This window comes from Pygocentrus nattereri, chromosome 8 (genome assembly GCF_015220715.1).
Source record: "Pygocentrus nattereri isolate fPygNat1 chromosome 8, fPygNat1.pri, whole genome shotgun sequence".
Lineage (NCBI taxonomy): Eukaryota > Metazoa > Chordata > Actinopteri > Characiformes > Serrasalmidae > Pygocentrus > Pygocentrus nattereri.
Genome location: NC_051218.1, coordinates 32,309,798 through 32,317,742, shown reverse-complemented (window position 1 = coordinate 32,317,742; position 7,945 = coordinate 32,309,798). Strand labels below are relative to the sequence as shown.

Genomic DNA, 7,945 nt, shown 5'->3' with positions numbered 1-7,945 from the left:
CATGACCACTGTTAATCAGATACTGTTTGGGAGCCTTCTCAGTATAGCATTATTTATAGTTATACATTATTGGTCCACTAAAAAGTCACCCACTACACAAAAATATCCATCTAAAAGCTGTTCTTCTTCTAGAAACTTGTTTATACTATGGCTACAGAATGACTATATACATTTGTTTTTCTGATAAGATTGGATCCCATAGTAAATCAGCATGATTCTTCTGTCTGTTCCAAATTATGTAGGTACGAAATTTAATGTGTAATGCCTTCTGTTCAGCTCCTGAAATCCTAACCAATGAGAGAGCTTGCTTGGCTTTATCTACCTAGATCCATTAATAAATAATTCTCAAAAAAAAAATCCCAGAAATAATTAGATTTACACTGAGGGTTACTGATGTCATAGTGTCAGAAACACATAAACAAGTTATGAGTTATGATATGAGCTCCATACGTTTTGAGGTGATTGATAAGTTAGGCATGTGGTTTGCTACAATACTAATTGATAGAGGCTAATCTAAGCTTTTTCACATTTGCCTCTAATGCCTCTGGGTGATTTAATTTTGTTTTCTATGAACTAATACCCATTGGGTCCCATTACTAAACTGCATCATATCCTACTGTCAGATTAGAGAAGCTATTAAACTATCTGTTTCCCGAATTTCACTGCGCGGCCCAATAAATCCCCATTAGGTTAGCATTAGCACACTGGCCACTGTGGCTGATTGAGAGTGATGTTTATTTGATCAGTTATGGGATGAGGACAGGCTCGAGCATTTTGTCAGAGATGGATCGCAGTGTCAATATAATAGATGTGCTTTTGTTTGCTGAGCTCCATGGGGACAAAACTAGCATCCTCTTTTTTTATACAGCCGCCATACGATTGCTATTAGCTCATGTAGCCCTTTTGTGTAACAACAGAATGTTTGCATATGTGCGTGTTGCATCACAAACAATACAAGGCTCGCATTTTGTTTTGTGTTTTTTTTTTATTTCCAGACCTATTGTGGTAGATGGCAGCAGCATGAAATCAAAATCAAACCGAGAAAAGCGGCGGCACACAGGAAAAAAGCCTGGCGGAGTGTAAAGGGTGAGGGTGTTTCTGTGTGCGTGTCTCAGGAGGGCAGGATTAAGGCGCCTTTTTTTTCAGACGTGCACGGCTCAGCTCAGTCTTCTGCTTTGTTATGCTTATGTTAATGTCTTCTACATCTAAGAGGCAAATGCATGGGAAGGCGAGGGAGCGGGGGTGAATTTAGAACAATAATACTCACTTATTCTCTTTTTTTTTCTTTCTTCTCACACATGCACACTCGCTATCTCTCTCTCTGCCTTGCTTCTACCTGGAGAGATGGAGTTCGTATCGTGCACACCTACGTTCGGCCCACGCGCCGCTTTCCAGGCCTACCAGGAGTATTACATCATCGACCTTAACCTCAGCCTCCACCTTCACGCACATGCTGGCTGACCTCGCGCCATTGACATGCGACTTACATTGTCAAAGAGTGAGTGCTGAAGCCTCTAGTGCTCACACGCTGGTGAGTATTCCTGTCTTTGTGGTGCCGTTCAAAAGTTTGGAACCACTTGCCATAACAGCAAGCAGCGTAATGGATTTCAACAGTCACTGAAATGTTTTATTACATATTTCATTTTCACAGGCCAGCATACATAATGTTACACAAATCCTACAAAGACCTTTCATCACAACTCACATGGGCCTTCTGTAGGATTTTAACTGATCTTGGACTTTAGACTACAGTCCTTTTGCTTTGAGTGACCAGATGCCATAAATATGCTTATTTTTATGAAAATAAATGATTGAACATTATATTTTAGATTAAACCATCATAGCAGTACTGAAACTTTGCCAAATGTTTCAGAGCATAAGTCAAAAATGCAGCTAGTACATGACCAGCAAACACAGCTTTGAACAGCTCTACACCCATACAGCTTCTTTAAACACACAAAAAAGTACCTACTGTGGGAAATATGACAATTCTTAATGCCCCACATTGATTTTTAGACTTTGGGACACATTTACATTAAAACAATGGGATCTAGCTGCTCACCATGTGGCCATGGGGGGCAGGGATGCAGTCTCACTTACTGCTTCACAATGCATGGGCATGGCTAAAATAAGGGATAAAAAAAAATTTCGGTAGTGACATGAAAATGTGTTTTTTTTTAATTCATGATAGATCTCAATCTTTTAACTTCACTCTAAACAAAATGTAAATTATTTTTAAAAATTGCAAGTATTATTTTCAGAAGTGTAAATTTAGGGGTTAGGGTTTGGAGCAGACATCTCCCAAAAGAACATACCTGATAAATTATGGTTCTGAGTGTATTTAGCTTATCACTATCTCTATTAATGCCTGGGGTTTAAACACATCATTACATGATCATTGTAAATATATATGATCTGGATATTTCTTATGGATCCTGCTCTTAAGTAAAGTGCTATCCAATATTTCAAGAAATTAATAAAATCATTTATTATCATTTATCAACTATTAATGTTACTTTAATTCTGTTTAAGTTTTTTGCATAAAAATGTGGTTACCTTATACTTATACTTACCTGGCAGGGGCGATACCATGACCACGAAGGTGGTTCACCCAGGGCGAGGCTCTGCCATTGCACTTGGGTGGTGCTGACCCTTGCGAATTCCCATCCCATACCCATTCTCGATCCCCAGTGCCGACAGTCCGTGACTGAGGTGTCCTTGAGCAAGACACCTAACCCTTAACTGCTCCCCGGGCGCCGTGGATAGGGCTGCCCACTGCTCTGGGCAAGTGTGTGCTCACTGCCCCCTAGTGTGTGTGCTCACTAGTGTGTATGTGGTGTTTCACTACACGGATGGGTTAAATGCGGAGGTGGAATTTCCCCGGTTGTGGGATCAAAAAAGTATCACTTACTTACTTTGTAAACAGAGTCATTCAAAATGGTTTGGAGTGAAATGCTCTGTTCTACAGAAACTTAGAGTCAGAACTGTTCAAAGTTGTGGTGATTGGAACCAGATGTCCACCTCTAAAAGTTCCATCACAGAAAGGTATTACATGAAATGGTTATGAACGCACTGCCTGATGTCTGAGACATTGATTTAGGATGGTTCTGAGAGTATTTTGGCCATAAAATCCATTCATGGTGGAGGGATATATGCTAAGGCATACACAAGGATCCACAAAGAAAACTTATTCTAGATTATCCACTATTTTGCCATCATCAACATCCCATATTCCCCATTAGACATTAAACCACTAAACTGCCTTATTATGAAAATAATAAAATAAATGCAAATAAAACACATTTAAGCAGCATGTACATCATGCTCTTCAAATTTCCTGTTTTTTTTTTGTTTTGAAAGAAATATAACTGAATGTTTTTTTAAAAGATTTTTTTCCCGGCAATATGATGCACTCATGGTGGCTGCTTATAACATGAAACACCTTGGAGACCAATATTGATTTTCTGGATTCTAATTATTTCATGGAATTTACATTTTTTCATCTACAGTGAGGCAGGACGCCATTTGAATAAAAGTTTCAGTTACCACTCTGAATGACTGTTTAGATCTCCAACACTGAATTATGCAGAAATTGTGAACAAAGTCCCTTTAATTCTAAATGCTACAAACCTTTTTCAGTCCATTTAGAGCTTCCTAGTATCCTACTAATTATCTAAAACCTATGATGTTGTCCAGGATGAGCATAGTAGTGTCATTTTATGCATTTGTCTGCAGCTAAATTGGTTATATATTATTGAAAACACACACACACACACACACACACACACACACACACACACACATCTTCTTAGCTTCTGGGTCACGGGGGGGTGCTGGAGCCCATCCCAGTGGTCATCGGGCGGAAGGCAGGATACACCCTGGACAGGTCGCCAGTCCATTGCCAGGCATATTATTGAAAACTTGATTCCAAATTTTTTATGCATATACAGTGCATATCGTTGCTATCGGAACAAAACCTTGTATCTCCATTTTTGTTGTTTTTCAGTTTTTGACACAATTTGAAAATACCAATAGTTCTATATATTGTGTGTAAATTCCATAATGATTGGACCAAAAGAAATGACCTAAATTTACTTGGAAAAATTATTGAATGAAGATATGAGTGTCCACATGCTGCTAAATGATAACCTTTATCTCAGTATCCAAAAGATCAGCTTTGGTACTTATTGTAACGAAAGCGCTCAAACGTCCCCACTTAATGTGTTAAATTTTGATGGAGAGCCATCCTAATGTCCCAGAAACACCAAAACATTCACGAGTTCCAGTGTTCTTTGGCCATTTGGTCCCCAAACAGAGCTAAATACACATACACACGTGGAGTTGGTGTGGAGATGAAGTTTGAGGCACTGATACGCCCACACTGTTGAGAGTGTGGTGAGCTCACCGCAGGGTCGCGGGTTAGCAGGGCTCCGGGGTTTACTTATGCTAACGCTAGTGCGCTAACAGAGTCTTTAGCGTAGGATCTGTGCAGAGATCCGGGCCAGAACCGTGTGGCCATCATGAACAGTGTGTGGGAGGACGAGAGTTTGCGTGCAGGTCAGCGTTAACACACCGACTACACGCACACACACACACACACACACACACACACATATGCTGTGATCTGAAGATGTGATTAGCATCTTTATGGAGCTCCTGGACAGCCTCTCTCACAGACTCATTTCATTAGCAGTGATTTTTTTGCAGATACCAGCTGTAATGAGTTTATTGGTTTATTAGTGATGAAGCTGCAGCAATTTCTATAATCTGTTAAACTGTTAATCTAACTAACACTGAGTAACTAAATTAATAAGTTAAGGTGTTAAGTAACTCTTTAAAAACTTAAAACATCCTAATAACCTTAAAAAGCTGGCTTGACACTGTAAATGGGGTCTGAATTTTCAAGGACTGCTTCATAAAGATAACTGCAGGTGAAACAGAGGATAGAGAATCAGAGAAATAGACAGAATCAGTGACAAAGAGAAAAATGTTTACTGTCTCTCCCCCTGTTTTCTTTCTCTCGCTCTCACTTTGACTCTCACTCTCCTCTTCATCTCTCTCTTCTATCTCTCTCTTCTCTCTCCCTCTCCTTCTATCTATCTCCCTCTCTTTCTCTTTCTTTTTTCTCTTTATCTCTGTCCTATGCTCTCTCTTTCTTTCTCTCTTTTCTCTCTCCTTGTCTCTCTTCCTCTCTTGTCTCTCATGCTTTCCCTTCCTCCTCACTCTTCTCCTCTCTTCCTGCCTCTCTCTCTCTCTCTCTCTCAAATGGTTGTAGAGTGTAGATGGCTTTACTGTCACTAATAAGATCCCTTGACACACTCAGAAGACACATGTGTGTGTGTGCATGTGTGTGTGTCCACTGAGTGGGTGTCTTTGCCTTTAAATGTCAGTGACCGCCTTTAAAAAGACAGTCAAAAGACTGTTCTCTGTCCTCTGGACCTTTAATGTAAAGGTCCTGTCTTTTGATAGGTCTCTTATTTGTTTTTAGTCTTACATTAATCATTCATTTTTTCATTCATTTAATTGTTAATTATTTATTTATATTACACAGTGCTGTACTGAAGAGGGGTAACGCAGTATATAATTATGTGTTGCATTTTCCTGTAATGTGTAATGCCCTGTAAAGTCTAATAATCATTTTAAAGTCAGGGGCATCAGGCCAGGAGTTCTCACATGATAACATAAAGTACATCTTTACGTATTAAAGGTTCAAGGGCACAACCAATGCTACTCCAATGTTCTTTTATGCATTGCATATAATTACCTTTTTCCCCCAGAGAGGTCGCCAAATCCCCTAACATCCCATAGTGCTGCTTAAAACTAAAATCTAAAAAAACATTTAAAGTAAATTAATTGCAAAATAAAACTTTTTTTTTTCACTTTGTTGCAGTGTGTAGCAGTTGTACAGTTAGTAATTTTTAAAACCCATTTATTAAAATTTTAAACCCATTATTAGAGGACTAGATTTGTAGAATTCGAGCATTTTTCAAAGCAATGTTTTTATATAGGGTATGTTTTTAACATCATTTACTCAAAATCTGTGTCTAATTTCTGAATGAAAGTGTGCATTAGTGAGATCAGGATGTTAAGGAAACCCTGGGCTACACAGATATGACATTATTTTACATGTAAATGGTAAAAGAACTTTGATATCTTTATGGATCTGGCTAATATGTTTTATATTAAAAGAACTTAGAAGATCCTAAATTTTGTAAATCTTTGCAGTGCCTCCTCAGATACCTTTTCAGACATTGTTAGTCTAGAGTGTCTATTAACTGAAAATGCAATAATTTTGATGATGATGATGATAATAATAATAATAATAATAATAATAATAATAACCATCATCATCATCACCATCATCGTCATCATTTGCATAAGGCAGCCATGTTTTTCATTGATTTTCTGTCCTGTTAGATTTAAGCTAAGTGCTGAGGTCTTTATTTTTATTTGCAAATTAGTTGTATATTTCCTATCTTGAGTTTCTAATATATCAATGTAATTTTTAACCCTTTAAAGGCCAAAAGCAGAGCAGTAACATCAGGATTTTGAGTAGTTTATTGAGGGCAGGGTCTGCCGAGTATTCTGATTGGATAGCCATGTCTGTAGCGTAAACTATTCTGGAGTACATTTTTTAAAGCTTTGTTGCTGTTGTTACATAGTTAGACTATGGCAGTTGTGATGCAAGTGTTTCCCAAAGGTGTAGATGGAACTATCAAGGTATCCACTTTGGTGGTTTGGTAGTTACATAGTACGACCCATCGTTAATCGACACAGGTCTTTCCCAAAACCATGGTGTGACCAATCATCTGAGAACACTCAGTTAATTTGTGTAGATTTGTGCCTAGTTTCTGGTAACTAAGTCATCAATTCCTTCACTTCCTTGCTCTTAAAATAATGATGTATCTATCAGTTCTCCTAGTTAGTCGATATTGTTATAATATATTTGATGCTGCAGAAAATTATTGCAGAAAGAGAAACAACAACTACAGAAAGTTGCTCAAGTTCTAGTTCGGCATGATGAACACACTTCTCGTCTTCATTTCCGTGAAATAGAAATTTCCGTGAAATTTTATCAAAGCAAGACGACTCTGCACCGCACTGAGCCTCTATGAAGCACAACCTTTTTATCTCTGCCCTTTCAGATTTTTTCTCACTCTCCTCTGTCTCTTTCTTTTCTGTCCTCTGTTTCTTTCCATCCTTTGTTCCATTCATCTTTCTTTCTCTCTATCTTCTTTATCTCTTTCTTCTGTTTCTCACTTCTGTTTCTATTGCTCAGTTTTTTTCTCACTCAATCATTTTTCTCTTTTTTCTTTTCCACTCTTAGGGTTTTCTCATTCTCTTCTCTTTTATTTTTTTCTCCCTCTCACACTCTTCTATCTCTTTTCTCTCCATCTCTCTCTCTCTCTCTTTCTGTTGTTTCTCTTTCTTGTCTCTTTGCCTCTTTCACTCTCTTTCAGATGTTTTTTCTTTCCCCTCTTTTCTCATTTTTTATATTTCATCTCTTATTTCTTTCCCTTCTGTTTCTCGTTTTCTTTCTCCCTTCCATTTCTCTCTCTCTGTCTCTCTCTTGCTCATTATTGCCCGTCCAAATCGTAGGTTGGCATGGCGATGCCGCTAAATGCCAGGCACCGGTGGCTTAATGCTGCTGAAAATTGGCATCCAGCTGCTGAGCAGCAGAGAGAGAGAGAGAGAGAGAGAGAGAGAGAGAGAGAGAGAGAGAGAGATATGAGGCCATAATTAGAGCCAAAACTGACAGAGAAGTGGCAATCAGCCTTCTCCTGCTGCTCCAGCTCTCTCTCTCTCTCTCTCTCTCTCTCTCTCTCTCTCTCTCTCTCTCTCTCTCTCTCCCTCTCTCTCCCTCTCTCTCTCCCTCTTTCTCTCTCTCTGTATCTCTCTCTCTGATTTTTCTCTTCTCTCTCCTGTCATCCCCTTCTATTGCTCT

General features: G+C 38.7%; 1 non-coding gene across 1 annotated transcript; it reads left to right on the top strand.

Moving 5' to 3' along the window:
- Window positions 1-2,565: 2,565 nt before the first annotated feature.
- Window positions 2,566-2,734, top strand: LOC119263928. The gene has a single exon (XR_005130643.1). It is a non-coding gene; the product is annotated as a U1 spliceosomal RNA (small nuclear RNA).
- Window positions 2,735-7,945: the final 5,211 nt, after the last annotated feature.